The sequence below is a fragment of the Drosophila novamexicana genome, unplaced genomic scaffold (assembly GCF_003285875.2).
Source record: "Drosophila novamexicana strain 15010-1031.04,08,12 unplaced genomic scaffold, DnovRS2.1 tig00001302-arrow-arrow-pilon, whole genome shotgun sequence".
In the NCBI taxonomy this organism is placed as follows: Eukaryota; Metazoa; Arthropoda; class Insecta; order Diptera; family Drosophilidae; genus Drosophila; species Drosophila novamexicana.
This window is the reverse complement of record NW_020824849.1, coordinates 980,592-999,471: the sequence shown is the minus strand read 5'-3', so window position 1 is coordinate 999,471 and position 18,880 is coordinate 980,592. Positions and strand designations below refer to the sequence as shown.

Here is an 18,880-nt window from a genome sequence, read left to right as displayed (position 1 = left end):
TCGAATTTGAGAAATGAACGATAAAATTAGAATGTAGGTATGGAATAGGTATGGGTTTTTAGTTACCAACCACACCTCCCGCCACTTCCCAACGGATAAAGAAAACTATTTGGGCTCTCAAAATCGCATAAAATAACAAAGCTATATATGCAAAACTGCATTTTCCATAGTTATAATAGTTATAATAATAATAATAATATTTAAGTAATCGCCCATTAGCTGATCATTGACTTTGCGCACAAATCACGCCCACTCCTTAACTGCAATTTATTTATAAACAGCCCACAATGAACTTTGGACAACAACTGATATGTTTACACATAAATATGCATATCCATGTGTGTGTGCGTGTATGTGTGTGTGTGAGTGTGCTGTCATAAACTGAAGTTATCTTAATTAAAATGCAACAACAATATAAATATGTAGAGTTGTCTATGCAAGAACGATAGAACAAGAAATACCCTGTACTCAGCTAAACTCTTAAACAGAGTACTAAACAATATAACTGCAAGCTGCATTACAAAATTGTCCAGAATATACATATGTCTAATATTTCATTATAGATTAAAGCATTCAATAAGAGTTGACTATGACATACTCTGTTTTACGTACGTTATTTGAAACCGTTTGTGTTTATTATTTACACATTTGAAGTCCCTTTTGTTGTAATTGCAGTGTTTATAATGAAGTTTGTAGAATGAATTTGATTGGAACTAGGAATTGGGGAAAATCGTTTTAGAAATGCTTCTCTTTCTGATTCTCGATTCTGAATAATATTAGTTACGATAAACACAAATTTTGAAGCAATTACAGCTATAGTGTTACACACTGCTGCTCAAGCTGATTCTACCCATGCTATGCGATTTTTTTAAAAAAGGGGTATTCAAATAAAACTCCCACAGCAGCCAGACAGAGGCTACATATTCATATATATGAATGTATGTGTGTGAGTTTGTAGGTGTGGCTGTGTGTTGTGTTTGGTAGGCAGCCCGAGCCACGCTCAGCACACAGATTGCAGTTTTTATCGTTAATAAACAAAACGGGCTTATGCATGCGTATGAATAAAGTACAAGCAAACATGCAAAAGTGAGAAAAAATCTATACAATAATGCCAATAACAATAACAACAACAACAACAGCAGCAGAGCAGCAGCAGCCGTAGCAGCAGCGGCAGCCGTAGCAGCAGCGGCAGCCGTAGCAGCAGCGGCAGCGACAACGGCAACGGCAGTGCCAGCAACTGTGACAACTGCGCATAGCGCCAGCGACAGCAACAACAGTTACTGAGCAAACTGAAAAAGTCAATGGACTGCAATAACAACAACAATCATACCAACTGGCTGCAGTTGCAGTCGCAGCGAATGCGGCAGAGGCAGCAGCAGTCAAAACGTCAACGTCAAATGCTCACTTACAAAAAAAAATAAAACAAAAGCAACAATAACAACAGCCGCACATTACAAGCAACGACTGCGCTGCGCCCCCACTTGCTCAATTGGCACTCTCTCACTCTCACGCTCTCAAGCATTGCTGCTCTCTGCGCTGCTGTGTTACAAACAGCGAACAGAGTAGTTCACTCACATTGAAATGCGCTGTTGCGCCGCTGTTAGCACTTAACAGACTGCTGTTGTCTTACAGCAAACAATGCAAGCGGCATTGCAAACTATTGTTGTTTCTTTTCTATTGTTGTTGTTGTTGTTGCTGATGTTGTTGTTGCTTGCTTGTTTTTGCATAATGCGAACTGAATGGGCGTGTGCCGACAGGTAGAAAAGGTAGATAGAGTAGCCGCTGTTGCTGCGGCAGCAAAAGCCGCACGCTCCCTTGATACAGCTAAGAGCTGTTGGTGCACAAAAATAAAAGGCCAAGTTTGTTTTGTTTACATTAAGTGGACAGAACTGTTAGCTCATGTTATTACAGAAAGACAAGGAGTATATTGGTTTTGTGCCAAGTTCGTGCTGAAGTCAATTTTTTTTCGACGCCTATTGACGCAATAATCCAAGTTCAAATTCATATTATCAAGAGTTTGATCCAAAAAGTGTTTGGCCACACCCATTCATGGCCATTCTATCTATGTATCTTCAAATAACTTTATGGGCCAGCATAAGTAAGAGTATTCCGCTGTTGGTTACACCCGTCTGCTACACATTTAGTTGTTTTTTCCATTTCAGTTTTCTTAAATTTACTCAGTAAAAGCATTTTAATAGAGTTTTGTTGTTTGTGCGTTAAATGAATGAATTAGCTGGAATGGGTCAAGAGTTCTTGATTTCAAGGGGAGAAAAGTGTCTGTCGTTTTACCAAGATGTACTTTATGTTTATTTACTTTATTTATAACATCTACTGAACTAAACTTAAGTCATGAGTGTCATAAATATAAACGTATATATGTATATATTTTACATACAGATATATAAGATTTCTTTCCACAATATCTGCTGTGCAGAAAAAACTTTTCTTATCTTGTCTATCTGAATATCGGACGTCAGATTCCTTTTTCTTTTTCTTACATATTCTATGTTATAATCTTACATTTTCAGCAGAAATGTATGTCAGTTCTTGGTAAACGACAAGGATTCAGGCATAAAGCAATGATAAAAGAAATTTAAGTCTATGAATAGAAAATAGAATATTCTAAACAAATTCTCATATGCATGGACTTTTTTCTATTTGAATTTTTCTACGTGTGCTTACAATGCATTTGTGTATGTATGTTATATTTGGATGCATATTTATGCAACTATGTGTGTATGGATTTGCACAAGTAGGGATATACATATATTTATGGTTGTTTGTACGTATTCTGTGTATGTGTGAATATATGGTCGTCTAAACCAAATAAAAGACACTTTTGCTTTCCGCTGGGCTGCAATTTAAGTAAAACGCATTTTAAATATTGCCCTACTATGCGATTCTCATGAATTCAAGTAAGCAGGTTGTGTTGACTATCTTATGAACTTCATCTGCTTCTCTCCGTCTTTTCCCATCCAACCTTTCCTTCTTTCTTCCCCTGCTCCTGTGAATAAATAGAAGTCTCTTTCCATTCTACCAAAAATGCATAAATGATAAATGATGATTAATTCAATTTTTGGGTAAGTACACAATCGTATATATTTATATACAAGTAAAAAGATATGTTAAGCCATTTCAGACCTGACACAGGTTCGCTGCTAGTACTCATACATGTCTGCCATGTTTATAGTAAAACACGACTGTATCTATGCAGCGCTCGCCCCCAAAACTTAACAACATATACAGGCACATCCACTATATATCTACATACATATAAATGAGAAGCATCAACTATATATATCTACATACATATAAATGAGAAGCAGGCTAGGGGGCAGAAAAAATCCAAGTAGAGTGCAATTGACGCCATCGATTAAACAAAAAAAAATGGGTAAACACTTTGCGACGGCGCCACTAAAAAGATTCTTTTGAGCGAAATCTTAATTGCCAACCAAAACCGAATCACGAAAAACGCTAGGAACGGCAAGGGGGGGGGACAGGGAAGATGTATACTTATGGACATACACATTTATATAGATGACGACGAAGACGACCCTGACCTTAATATGGGCGTGACTGCCAGGCGCGTGGCAAATTGACTTTGGCAAATAAATAGTTGGCCATAGGTACTTGGAATAAAACAGAAGCGAATTTAAAACGAATTCCAATAAAACACCACAAATAAGGGAAAGAGAATACATATTAAATATATTTGTTCAAGCATAGAATTTTTAACTATATGAAGATAATATAGATGATATCAATTATATCCATCATTTTCTAATCCTTAAATATATATCGAAATTTCTGCGTATAACGTGACGTTCTCATATCATAATTCTTGGCTTTTATCAAATAAAACAACAAAGCCATACAAAAGGTACAAAAGGGAAATGCTCATTAAACGGGAGGAATGACAACATCTACGGAAAAAACAACAAGTAGGAGTGTTTCAGTCGGGTGTGCTCGACTGGAACATACCCTGGAATGGGCATAGGTATCTAAAAATAAATAAAATAATAAATAAATGTATATAGTATACGAGATATATATCCAAGGTTTGGTGTTTCCAGCTCTTATAGTTTTCGAGTTATGCTTGGAAAGCATGTGTCAAAATCGATAATTATCGATCTTAAAGAAACTGTTAGAGATCTCGAGAGATTAGGTTACACTCTTTTTGTGTATTTCGCGCGCGAATACAATGCGAGTTTATTATTTTCTTTCAGGACCGATAATTATCGGTATTAGGAAAACAGAAAGACGGACTAGGCTCAGTTCTGACTAAGAGTATATAGAACACCTTATAGGTTCGAGTCGAGGCTTTTTTCTGCCCGAATCATAGATTTGCACAAAACTATTATACCCGATCCTACACATTTTCAATGGGCATAGGGTAAAACAAGAAGATGGCAAGACGTTGGGTGGGCGAAAAAAAAAATATAAAGGAAAAACAAGGCCGAAGTGCAGGAAATGTCAGCGTTGACAAGAAAATGCACTCGCTTCGCCAAAAGGATATACACTTGACACACACACACACACGTAGACACACACATATTTATAACAGACATTAGCATATGACATGTGTGTGTTTTGTCGTGTGTGAGGGGGGGAGGGCAAACGGCCTCAAAGTGCTTGCTTCGTGCCCTATAAGAACACAACAAGCAAACGGGATGAGTGCGACGAATGGATGTTTGTTTAGGGGCCGCATAGGCAAAGTGGAGCCAAGGGGACTTGGCCCAATGCACGGCAAAAAGTTCAAAGTTCAAGCAGCAAACAAGGCCAACAACACGCACACACACACATACAGCTCGCACCATAAAAATCCAAAGGAAAAATTAACAAAAAAAAAATGCAAATAAGTAAAAACAAAACTTTTCTTTTAGACAAAAATAGAGAGACTCCAGAGTTGATTTTAATTAGTGTAAAATGTTTAGTTTTGATATTTAAATGAAACGAAACAGAGAAGACTTAATTAAAAATTAAAAGCAGCTATATATATAATTTTATATTTAATTTCACTAATTCTGGCTTTTATTAACTTCTGACTTTATTCTCCCTTTTTTATACACTTGTTGAGGGTATTATAGTTTTGGCATGAAATGTGTAACGACCTTCAAAGCAATTGACACAAGCGAGAACACCTGTTCTAGGCAGGCCGAGGATTAAATACCCTTACAGATTTATGAGCAGTTACGTTCATGGATATATCGGCTCGGCTGCTGATACTAATCACAAAGATATTTCCTTTATGGATACTGACTGCCTCCTCTGATTTTTTTTAAATTAGTGTGCCCTTTGCAAGGTATAAGATGTTTATATATTTCAAAAATATCTATATATGGCTTGGCCGAGAACTAGTTCGATGAGCGACAATTTGAACAAGTTCCGCACTTCAGAGCTTCGAACAAGCTGTGCTAAATTTTGTTTTTATTTTGGCATTTTGCATTTTAGATTTAGCCAATAATCACAACACTTGCCCAATGCCATAACCCCACGTGCTGCACACACAACACACAGGTATAGGGGGCTGGCAGGTGGTTCCTTAGGTTTCATCTTGTTTCAAGTAGCTGCTACAAATTCCTAACGTCGTAAATTCACATTCACATTTTTCACGGCTGCTGCACGGGGAGTCGCGTGCGGCTTGGGCTCTGGCTCCGACTCCGGCTCCGACTCCGGCTCAGGGTCTAGCTCAGGGTCTGGTCGTGCCCACGGTGGGGCATTGCGGGCGTGGCAGGCAGCACAGGCAAACAATTTGAACGCTGTCTGCTCGTTATATGGCCAGTCATTTAATCAATTATGCAAAAAACGACGTCGACGATGTCAGCGACGATGTAACCGTAAAATGTTTGCCACGGCTACATTTACGGGCATTTCTTTCTCCGTAGCCGCCAGCCCCACGCCTAACCAACCCCCCCGCCCCCCTCCCTCCCCCTATAACATGCCCCTTGACTAGCTTTGGCTTTGGTTGCTTCTTGCGTGTTTTTCGGGCACGTTTACCTTTTCCGGTATAAATAATTAATTGAATGTACAACAGTTTTGGCCCCCACATTGCAGTCAAGCCAGGGCTTGACTAGGCGCTTACCATGGCGGAGAGTGTGTGAGGAGGGGGAAGGGGTAGACAGGGGGGGGGGGGGGTGGTAATCGCAGTTAGACGCTCTCGGCAGCTCATTGGGCAGTTAGGAAACCACTTCGTTTAGCTGAATGGCATTGCATGAATGCCTGAAATGCCGGAATGAATGTGAATGGAAATGAATATCGAATCACTCGTTCATTCATTCACTCAATCGCACACTCAATCGTAGGTGCCAAGTGGCAAATAAATTGAAATAAAATAAAAAAATTGATTCATCTCGATAGGGAACACATGAATTGGTTTGCAGTGAAACTAGTTGCATTTTGAATGATTCACGGTGAATCAGAATTTGTATTTGTATTTGTATTGATTGAATACTCTTTAAAGAAGATTTCTATATGCCTATCTTTATATTTATATTAAACATTCCAGACATTCAATGCCAACAAACTAAACTAACTAGCTCTTAAGATTTCCATTTGTGAACTAGTTCATAATACAACTGAGTCAAAGCAGCCCCTAGTGAGAAAAGGTGCTTAGACTTAGGTTCATCTAGAACGCAGTTATGTGATTAATAGAAACTGGTCGAAGTAACTGGTGAACCAGTCGTAAAGCTAAGATTCACTTTGGTTTCTTGAATAACAACAGACAACTAGTTTATAAAATGAACTTAGCTAGCTCTTTGTGATTTTAACGTGCTTTTCAGCTTTCACCAAAGATATTCGATTTATTTTGTTTCATCATCAATTTGATATGAGACCAAGCCCTGCCGTACATTCTGGCTCAAAGGAACCGATCTAGTTCACCGATATTGTCTTTAGCGCCCGCTTTAAAGTGGTTCGCAAACAATCTGCGCTAGTGCCAAAAACTAAGAGACAACTTTAGAGTGCTCCAAATCGAAATCGTTTTGCATTTAGTTGGGGCCCATTATCTTCCCCTCGTTTACCTTCCCCCCGTTTACCTTCAGCCCGTTGGCTTTGTGTACGGCCGCACTTGACACTAAAATGCAACTAGAGAATTTGCATACATGGGCCATTGCGTGGTTTTATTGTGTGTGATGTGTGCGTGTGTGTGTGTGTGTGTGGCAAGCACTTGCCCCACTTGCCCCAAAGGGGCCACTTGCAACGCATCGCAGCTGCATGATGCCGTCTTCAAGTAGCGCTCTTAAAGCGGGCCTCGTGTCCAAAATTGGGCAAGTTGGACAACATCACGTAGCCCAGAGCCAGCGGCTCAATGGGAGAAAAGCTCGGCTGGGCGTTGCTGGGCTGGTCTGAGCAGGGTCTGAGCGGGGGTGTGCTCGAGTCATTTGCTGTTGCTATTTATACTCCGACTGCAGTGGGTGTCAAATCTGTGCACAAGATTCATTTTAGCAGGGTGGACGGCAGCGTTGACGCCTTTGCCATGTCAAAGCGTCGCCATCGCCACAGCAAAAATAATCTACGGCAATTGCATATGGCAGGCAATAAACTTGGTCAAGTCCAAAAAACAACAGCAGCAGCAACAAATGCGGCGGGTGGCCAAAAAAAAAAAACTCGACTTGACGCCGTTTGCGGCTGCCACAGCCAAAGAACGGGCGAGCGGGAAGGTCGGGATGGCTGCAACCTGGCGTGGTTGTGTGGGCGTCTCGAGTTTTTCCTCTGCTGCAGTTACTTCAGCGAAAAGTGCTCTTGACATGTTTTTATTAAAGTTTCCTCCTCATTTTCTTGTACCCTGTACTAACAAAAATTGGCAGCTCCGCAGCCACATGGTAAAAAAAAATATATATATATATGCTTATACTATTTATATATTATAACATATATGTAAAATCGGTTTCAACAGCCGAGTCAAAAAAAAATAAGCTCTACTTAAATTTGTCTCACTTTTAAGTTAGCTTCAAGTCTGCAACTTCGGCATAGATTCTACTGCAATCCGTTCGTTAAGTCGGATCGAACCACTATATCATATAGCTGATATACTGGCTTGCCAGTTGGATTTTGAATTTTAAAAGGCAAGAACAATTAGCTGAAATAATTAAACAAGTCTGACTGAGACTAGACTTTACAGGGTAGTTCCCAGTTGCGCACTCTCCACTAGAGCACGCTTGGTTTTTTTTTTGTTTGTGAGCTCTTGTTTTGTCGGCTGCTGTTTTTCTTGGCCGGCTTGTTTGGCCATATGTCGACGGTTCGGGCCAAAAATGCACCAGAAACGAAAATAAAATTGTCTAGCTGCGTGTGCTTCTATGTGTGTGTGCTTGTGTGTGTGTGTATGTGTGTGTGTGTGTGGGGGGGGGGGTATATATTGTGGCAAAGTTATGTTTATGTTGTGTGCGTGCACAGTTCATGGAATTGCTATTTGAGGCTTGCATTTTGCACCGCCAGCTGATGCCACAAAACCAGCTGAAGCACTCGAATCATTTGCAGAACTAACCGATGCAATCTGCAGTCCACAGCTGGATTATTCGACAAATTGCAAATTATTTATGTTTTAAGCAGTTCTTTTTCTATTATTGGACTGATAAGATAAAGCGAATCCTTTATGTTGGGTGGCTAGTTCCGTTTCGAAGGTTTCAGTTCGCAGCTCAAAGCTCGACTAAAGATTGGAAACGAAAGAGTTTGTAGAAGGTTTCAGTTCACAGCTCACAGATCTTACGGTTCAGAGCCTCTATCAAATGCTCTAATCCCGTATGTTTATTCTAATGAGGTGCATCATAAAGCGAATCCCTTTGCTTTTTTGGCTGGTTCCGTTTTGAAGGTTCCAGCTCGAAGTTTTTGCGGCTCAGAGATTGGAAACGAAAGATCGAGCATGTTTATTCGCAATAAAGTACATTTTGTTTATGCCCAGCAGCGGCTCAACAAAAAAGTTCAAGTTCAGCTCAGGTACATTTTATTCTCAAAAAATTTGAACCTATCAACCCAAGTTGACCCACATAAATGTGGGAAACAAGCAAAACGCAGAAACTAATCAAACGTGGCAAAAACGAAATGAAAATCAATTAAACGAAACAAATTTCCGATTGCAGGAAAACGCTCGGAAAAGTATTGACATGGCACCAGTGTCGAGAGAAAAGAAAGGAAAACGAAGCGGAAAATAGAAAATGAAAATGACAACAATAACAATTTCGCAGTCGGGAGCTAATAAAGGCAAAATGTCAAAGGTCAACTAAGCTGCAGCACGGATAATGCAGGTGAATGTTGCACACACACACACACACACACACACAAATAATGGTACTGTGTCTGGAAATCAACTTTAACCAGATGCTCTGAAACTAATTGAAGATCTAAAAACAATTGGCAAATGCTGCTTGCTGAGCTTGAGGACATTTATTGTGGGCTTGGCTACAAATATTATTAGTACAGTAATCGCTCGTTAAATCCAATTTTAGATTTTAGATTTTAGAGGTAAATTAACTTTAATTCCAACCCGCCTTTTGCATGTGGGACAAAGAGGGACAAGAGCAGCAAAAAATCACGGCACCTGAGCTCTAACCATAGTTAATAAAGTTAATTAAGCAGATAAATCGATTTTTTAGCCACATTATAGAGTGGGAAAGAGGGAAAGGGAGAGAGAGAGAAAGAAAGAGATAGATACAGAGAAAGATAAAAAAATATATGTAAAAATAAAGAGAAAGATAGAGAGACAGAGAGCGAGAGAGAGAATAAGATAGAGAGAGCGAATGAGAGAGATAGAGAGAGCGAGTGAGAGAGATAGAGAGAGCGAGTGAGACAGAGAGAGAAAAAGAGAAACGTAGACAAAGAGAGACATAGACAGAGAAAGATACGTAGACTGAGAAAGAGAGAGAGACAGAGAAAGAGAAAGGGAAAGAGAAAGAGAAAGAGAAAGGGAAAGAGACAGAGAAAGAGAGAGACAGAGAAAGAGAGAGAGAGAGAAAGAGAGAGAGAGAGAAAGAGAGACAGATAAAGAGAGACAGATACAGAGAGAGAGAGAGAGAGTGAGAGAGAGAGAGAGAGAGAGAGAGAGAAAACTGTAGAGAGAGAGAGAGAGAGAGAGAGAAAAAACTGTAGAGAGAGAAAAAGAGAGAAAGAAAACTATAGAGAGATTGAGAGGGAGAGACAACTCGAAAAAGAGAGAGATGAACTGAAAGGGAAACAACGAGATAGATAGAAAGAAAAAAATAGCGAAAAAGAAATAGAGAGAGAAAAAGATATAGAGGGACAACAAGAGAGATAGAGAGAGAAAGAGAAATGGGAACATTGCGAGTAAGGGCGCATGATAGAGATAGGCTGCAACTGTAAAAGTTGTTTACACAAGCCCAGCAAAATGAAACGCTATAGAAAATGATCTTTTAACGATTTCCATATGATACCACAAATATGTTCACCCCAGTCACAGCCCCAGCCCCAGCCCTGACGCATTCCTGAGAATTCGTCAAGATATGCAAACAATTCGATTGCAACGTAAATATCTCAATGGAAAACTTGGAACAATCAAAACAAACTGAGGGAAAAAGCTAATGCGTACGGGTTAACCCTAAGACACAACCTACCCTAAAATAAAAATAATAACAAATAAGAGAAATAAAAGTGGAGCCAACCAGACAAAAGAAAACCAAGCCAAGCCAAACCAAATTCAAGGAAACCAAAACCAAAACAAAGTTATAGCTAAGCAAATAAGACAAAGGACATGGTTCCTGGAATGTAGCACCAAATTAACATAAATTCCGTTTTCCAAGCCGGAATCAAGCGGCGAGGAGGGAGAGCAACCGAGCGCTGAGACTCAAAGGAAGTTAAAGGTAAGAAAAAAAAAAAACAGAAAAACAGAAGAAAACGCAACAGTAAACAAGTTTAAATATCTTGTTTGCGACTGCTCGATTGGACGCTACCCTGTAAACGTTTTAAAAGTGCAGCAACAAAAAATGTATCTAATTATGGATAGATTGGAAGAATCTGGGAATATTTTCGTGGAACTGTCCGAATAGACTTGGGAGCAATGATAGCAATAAATCTATTGAAAACTGAACTCATTTGGTGATTTCCAACACTGGAGCTTTTAAATTATTTCATGGCATATTTTCATGGAAAATGACAAGTGAATTGTCAAAATTAATCAGACGCCAGGCAAGCTTGCACAGCCAGTGTTGAAAAATGCACTTATTTAGTATATAGACTAAGTTTAGTCTACCGATCAAGACTATATAGATTTAATGAACTTTCCTTTCGCCTGTTGCATTCGATCGCAGTAGGTCTAGGGTATAGCAGAACGAGGCATGTTGCAAAAAGAAACATGACTATATAGATTTAGTGTACTCTCATATATAAATTTCATGAGTGTTCCGTTGCCAGTTGCATGCGTTCGCAATATGCCCGCTTTGTAGCTTTTCAAAAAGTCTAGGGTATATCAGAACGAAGCATGTTGCAAAAAGTTCAACGACGCAAACGAAGAAGCCGCCCCGCTTCCGCCGCCCCCGCCGCCACAAAGGGGTGCGCGCAGTACTCGGAGCACTGCGTCAGGCGCCGCAGCGTTCGTCAGGGGCTGCGACTACGAGCGGGAGAGAAAAGGGGGGAGGGGTTTCTGTTGTGTCTATATCCATGTCTACCATGTCCATGTCCATGTCCTTGTCTATGTCTATGGCCTGCGCCTGTTGGCCGTGTGCCGCACTTATATTTTCCTATTCCCACAAGAAAAATCAATGGAATTGTTTGGTATATTGTTAGGTCTATGGGTAAATGGGGGTTGCGAGGGTGTGTGGGCGGCGTGGGGGGCGTGGGCGGCGTCTGGCAGAATGCCCTTTCTCTTGATATGTCTTTTCGCTATAGTGAGTTTTTCCTGCTCCTTTTGCACTCGCTTTCGGCTTTTCTGTCTTTCTTTTCCCATTTTTTTTTTTTGGCCAAATGAGCGACGACATTGGCGACAAATGTTTCAAGTCCGTAGTTCCAGTATTTGCCGCCTCCCCCAGCGCTCTCCAAGCCCCTCCGCCGCGACCATACAGCGTCCATCTGCTGTGCAAATGCTGTTGACTCAGTTGACATACTTATTGATGGCACTGTGGTGCATGCAGCGCAGCCACGTGGGCGTGTGCTGTGTGGCAGAATGGGAGGGAGGTGTGGCGCGGATGTGCTGAGAGCGATGAGAGGATATTGCAAAATGCAACGAGGACAAATGGCAGCTGTTCAACTGCAGGCACTGTAAATAATGCGATGTGACCCATCAAACCCAACAAATTCCCAATACTAACCGCACCTCGTCAGACCTTAAGGACCTCTGAGGAAAGAATTAAAGCTGCAAACCGAACCGTTTTGAAACCAGGAAGAGCAAGTTCTATATTATGTATCGATTATGGGGCAAAAAAAAAACAGACGAGCCCAAAACAGAACCAAGGCTAAAAAAAACTTTTTTTTGACATATGAAAAGATTGTACGTGTTTTTTTTCTGAATTTCTAACAATTAAACTTTTTTTAAAATTGGAAATGATACGAATTCTTGAAACAAAATCAAAAATCTAGTTTATGCATGGAACCAGGCATTGATTCGAACCGCAAACCGACAAATTGTGTTCACGTTCGATGTTCTTTGTTTTTTTGTTCTTTTGTCAATCCACACATCCAAAACTAATCATGAACAAGAACTTGACCATTGATATTAACCATAAAAATCAGCTAGGACTTATCCAAGTCTGTTAAGGATTTTACAAGTCCAAAAGTAGTAGAGTACAAATCAACAATGAAATGGAAATACATACATAAATAAGAAACAACATTTTATGGAGCATATATATAGAGGGTATCTAGAGTGTACTGCAATTATAATAATTGCAATGGAAACTTCCAACAAAACATTTAAAAAGCCCGATTTAAAGGAAATCTTACTGAAATTATTTTTTTTATTTTAACATTTTGCCAGCATAAAAAAAAATATATTGCTAAAAAATGTTATTCAGCTGTTAAATAACATTTTGTGAAAATTTCTCTGTTAAAAATTGCAGTCTTATATTTCAAAACTCCACATCTATGCAAAGGGATCAATTTGAAGCTTAGTGCTAACTTAACCAAATCTTAAGGAAAATTATGTTACGCAGCGTTTAATATGACTTGGACAAAAATTAAAGAAGTTATTAGAAGCAAGAGGTTATCAATTTAAAGTCTCATTTCTTCACATTATTTAAATGTAATAGTAGGAATCCCTCAGAAGCATAAATAATTAACTTTCTTTTGTTTAAATTCAGTACATGCATATCTTCAAAATAATGGAATTACGACTACCTATTGCGAATCATTAAAAAAAAAGACGCTAATTTACAACTGGCTTAATGAAATGCAAAAAAATCCCAAAATATACACATACATGCATATGTGTGCACATACATATTTACATATTTCCTCTCTCACAGCGATCAGGAACCGTTACAGCATATAAGCAGAGCTACAAATTTACTCACCTCTTTCTCTGTTGGCAGCGTCCACTTCTGCAGCTGAGCTTATCACAGCAAACGACGCCGACAAGGAGATGTCGACGGCGGCGGCGACAGCAGAGTCCAAGTAAATGGATGGTCCACTGTAGCTGCTACATGGCCGCTGCAGCAGTTGGAGTAACAGTGGCAGCAGCAGCGGTAGCCAAGGAAATGTAACAGTAGGCGGCACACAAAATAAACTGTAGAAAATGTACTAAACGGCCGCATGGGAATTTCTTTGCATTTATCAAACGGGCCGCGGTCGGCGTCGCAGTCGGCGCAAACACGTGAGAGCGCCAAACTGCGCAGGCAAAAAAAAAAAAACAAACAAGAAAAACACAAAAAAAAAAACTTGAGAAACACTTCTTTGCTTGATGCTGCTGTTGTTGTTGCTATTACTGTTGTTGTTATTATTGCGGCAGTCGTCGTTGGCCAGGCGTCTCTCCGCAGCGCACAAAAAACGGTAAATTTGTATTTGGTGTTAGTTTGATTTGTACAATGGGCGTTTTACTGTAAATTTGTTTTGACTACTTTTAAATAAATTTTAGATTTGCCAATGCGACACTTGTCAACTGGCAAACAGCTGTCGCTTCATGTAACTGTTGTTGTTGCTGCTGCTGCAGCTGTACTGCACTTGTTGTTGTTGCTGCTGCTACTGTTACTGTTGCTGGAGACGCGCGCCGTTAATTTCGTTCGCTTTATTTCACAAGGCATCACAAAAACAAAAACAAAGAAAACGCGTTTTATAAAAGGCCGTTACATATGGTATTTAGTAATAACAATAATTTTAACAAATAGTCAAAACGACGACGACAACAACAAACACTGAGCGACGCGACCGCGACACGGACACAACTTGACGGCTGGTGAAAAACTGCTCTTTCCCAATAAGAAAGAGAGTACAACACGTCGAGGCAGCGGCAGCAACGTCGACGTCGCAGCTGTCACGCGCGCTGCTCGTTGGTGTTGTTGTTGTTAGTTGCGTTCTATGCTTTTGCTGTCGTTGTACAACTTTTTTTGCACAACACAAACTGTGTGTGTGTGTGTGTGCGTGTGCGAGAGAGCGAGAGCGCCGTTGCTCTCATACTTGCTCAACAGTTGTTTGTATTAACAGCACGCTGTTAAGCAACAGAGCTTGGGCATGGCTATTAGGTAACATAACACAAATTGATTCAAATGTTAAAACGATTTACTGTTATTCCGTGGCGTTACATTTTGACTGCACGAATTTATAATAACAATATAATTTAGAATACGTAATGACCACATTTATGCATATGTATATTAAGCTAGCCTCGCAATTGGTTATGAAACCTTCCCGTCAAAATTATTTTTTTGCTTTTGTAGTAGGTACTGAAAAAACATATCAAATTGAACGTTACAACATGCGGATCCCGTGTGCACAGCTAAAAAAAAGAAAATGATATTTTATTTTAAAACAATTAGAGATTGGTCCAGACTAGGAAATACCCTGAACCCAGCGTGCAGCTGCTGTTACAGACATTCTATCTTCCCCTCACATTCACAAACACACAACCACGTACGCCGCCTGCTGCGCAGCTCACGCTGCGACTGCGCTGCTTCTTCCCTTAGTCGTGTACTATGGAAAATGTCTCCTTGAATAACTCGGGTGTTTGTAGTGCCATCTTTATGAAATTTTCAGGTCAGAAATATTGTTTCGAAATGCGAGCCTCAACAGAAGCACAAGGCTCTACCATTAAAAATTTGTTCTAAAGCCCAATACAATCTTGTTGATAACCATTTTGGAGGGGCGAGGTACCCGTAAAGCGTATACTAAGCCATTCCTGCATACCAAATTTGGTGCCTTTAGCTTTTATTGGCTTCCAGATATGACCAAAAAACTAGGATTTCTATATTGATTCTCATCACTTTTATAGAAACGGGACAAGTTATCCATGATCTAAAGTATACTGGGTCTGCGCGGATAGGAGAAGGACCTATATTTGGAGATAAACAGACGAATCCGGACACGGCCTTCCTGTTACATAAATTTGCTCGAAACCATCATACCCTTTCTACTAATTTGCAATGGATGCTGGGTATACGAATGACAAGTTTACTTACGGATCTCGCATCAGGAACCGCCACTCTCGGCGTTTTTTGAATTTGAGCACAGTACCTTTGTGATTCGATCTTCTTGTAGCGCGGCCTTGAGTCCCTCCTCTGGAGATAGCTTCTCCTTTGCTTGCATATTATACGAATCCTTGACTATAACCCCGCCAACAGAACCGGTGTATCTTGTCATATTGTTCACCGCCAACTTCACGATATCCCGGAGGGCCAGGACACGTACGGACTGCATCAATGTGCTGAAGCGATTCCACTTGGACATTTTGCGTTTAAAAGCGAAAAAAAATTCCTTTCTTGAGGCAAAAAATTTTCTGAAAAAAATATAATAAAATTTTTTTGAACTGTTCTCTACTAGTGTTAAAATTGAACTCACATTCTAAACGAAACATGGGCAGAATCTGGAACAGAAACAAAAGCATACTTGGATTTTGGGCATGCCTCTTTGAGCCAAAAGGAAAGAGACACAATGAGATAGAGCGAGATAAAGATGTAAATTTGTTCGTAATAAATAAAGGAGATATAGAGAAAGAAAAATGTATCCAAAATGTCTACAGGACTCAAAAATGTATTCAAAATATGTATTTCATAGCAAGAGTCTGGGGAAAAAAGAACATTATAGTGTTAAGTCTAAGTCAGTGCTAGATATTTTGCGTGAATGAGATAAAGCAAGGGAGAGAGAGAGAGACAGTGAGAAAGACAGAGACTACATCCTATTAGTCTGATAGGTTTTAAGCGAGAGAGAGAGAGAGAACGTGGAAGAGACAAAGACTATATTCTTAAAGTCTGATAGGGAGAAAGAAAAGAAAGAGAGAAATAATAAATATTTAAGGATAAGGAGATAGGGAGAGAGAAAGATGAAGACATGGAGACTGTATCCTTAAAGACTGGTTAAATTTTTATCGAATAATAGAGAAAGAATGTGAAAAAGATAGAGAGAGATAAAGATCGAGAGCCGGTGACTTAATCGTAAAATTCTGATAGATTTTTAGCTAGACAGAGATGGATAGAGAGAGGGAAAGAAAAATAAAGAGAGAGAGAAAGAAAAAGAAAGAAAGAGAGAGTAGGAACAAGTAAAAAAGAGGCAGAGACAAAGACAATATCCTTAAAGCTTAATAAATATTAAGTGAGAGACAGAGAAAGAGAGAGTATCTTAGAAATCTGATACATTTGTGTGAGAAAGAGTGAAAGAGTTTAAATTAAAAAGAAAGCTAGGAAGAGTGCGGTATTTTGAGATTAAAGTTAAAAGTCTGTAAGTACCTATAGATAAAAGCGAGAAAGCGACAGCGTTCGCTCTCACTCACTCAATGTTAGCCTTGGCCTCGCACAAATGGTCGGCTTTGGGTGCTTTGAAGGATATCGCAGCCAACCGGACTGTGTGTCCTGGCAATGTCGTCTGGATGACAACAATTAACGGCATTCCAATGTGTCTGGCCGCTTGCAGACTGACGGGAAATTTCAAAAATTTCAATTCACAAAAATTCACAAGAATGCGCCCATTCACACATATACTAGATGCGCTCTACGTACTCGCATGTCCTTTTGTCCTTATGGGCGCACCGTGCCGATGCCCGACCGGTCCAGGCAGGTGTGCGCTGCCCACCTGAACTCCTTCCGGGCAACTTGTCTGCTCGGCAGTTGTAACTACTCGCAATTGGCAGGCCCGTCCTCTATCCATTGCTGCATTGGAGCCTTGTCAAGCTATCAAGTTTTTGATTACATCAATTAAATATCCTTTGGTCCTATGCAATCAACTTAATTGCTTTATATCTGCTGCAATAAATTGTCAAACGCCGTCAGGTGGGGCTTATGGGGTCCTTGCCTAACCAAGGTGCACCCCCTGAAGCCCATCAAGAGCCAGTCATACATATTAAATAGCATTCAACTAACATATCGAGGCCTTGAAAGCAATCCTTGCAATCCATTCATTGTCCTTGAATTGGCCACTTACAGCAACATTTTCGAACTCTTGATTTAAGATAGTTTTGCTCGACTTAACTACTTTCAAATGTAAACTAAGAACTAGATACTTAACCACAAAATGTTCAGGCTTTAAACTAAAGATAGTTTATCTTAACCTAACTACTTTAATATAATAAGCAATAAATACTTGACAGGAAAAAATGCAAATAGTAAAAAATATTATTGGGAAAGCTACATAAGAGTTTCAGTATAAATAAGTCCAATCAATATTCGAGCTTGAGTATTTTTTTTACTAAAAAATAGTCCATTAAATACTCATGTTTGTTTCTTAAATCAAGAACCAGTGAACTTAATAAACTGGCCAACTAACTAAGAACCTTAAGCCATAAAAGTACTCTAAAATCAAAAAAAAAAAAAATTATAAACGGATTATATTTAAAAGAAAACAATCCAATATAAAAATGTAAGAAGTTTGGTATTAAAAAAAAACGCTGCTTAATTTTCAACTTTAAATTCATATTAAATGAAATAAAAATAATAAATCGAAGAAGGAACTGAATACCCTAAACAAAAAAACTTAAGATTAAGTATTAAGAAAATACACAATATTGATTTAAGCACGATTTTTTGGTATAAAAGGAAACTTTTGATAATGCATAAGAATTTCGTACCCCATGAATATTCGAAAACTAAGTAGTTTGTTCTCCAACTTGCATCTTTCGGTGGCATAAGTGTGCCACGGCCTGAGCAGCTCTCCAAATCTCGGCAGCTATAGGAATAGTCTCTGGTGCAGACTTCGCCAGGGCTGACCACAATTTGAGCAACTTATCCTTGCAATCCTTGCCAGCACAAGGCACATTATCCTTAAAAGCTTGTAAGACGCTGTGGCCATAACAAAGTTAAAAGCAACTAAAATAGACACCTGGGACATGGCCAAAAAGAGTGTGTCTGTGAGTGTGTGTGTGGGAGGTGGGAGGTTCTGTGGCTGGAACAGGTAGGCGGCTGCAGCGAGACTCTGGAGTGGCTCTGAGAGTGGATAGTCGGGCTAAATAAGTGCAGCTCAGTTCAGCTCGTTGGCCAATCCAGTGCCACAAAATTTATTGACTTTGTCGTCCTCAACGTCCTTGGATGTCCTACGCGTTGCTTGTCGCTGTCGTTGTTCCCGTCCCTGCCCCTCTCCACGTGTACAGTTGCGACAAAGGTTGTGTGTCCGTCTCTCGACTAGAGTGCTTGACAGGCTGTGGCAGGCTGCCGCTTACGAGCCTGTCTTAATAATTTGGCATCTTGCTAAATTAAAACTAAAGTCCGGCCACATAAATCTTCAGGCCCAGCCGCATGATGGGCATCTACTTTAGCCGGGCTATATGGCTGCTCATGATGTTCATGATACCCTGTAACCATTGAAA

The 18,880-nt window shown here is 39.8% G+C and overlaps 1 protein-coding gene across 2 annotated transcripts in view; it reads right to left on the bottom strand.

Moving 5' to 3' along the window:
• LOC115767031 (uncharacterized protein CG43867) overlaps positions 1-13,746 on the bottom strand; it is a 137,689-nt gene extending 123,943 nt beyond the window's left edge. For both annotated transcript variants that reach the window (XM_030711157.1, XM_030711158.1), the window contains exon 1: positions 13,452-13,746. The gene's annotated coding sequence lies outside the window, so the exon portion shown is untranslated. The remainder of the gene's footprint in view (positions 1-13,451) is intronic.
• Between the last annotated feature and the right edge of the window lie 5,134 nt (positions 13,747-18,880).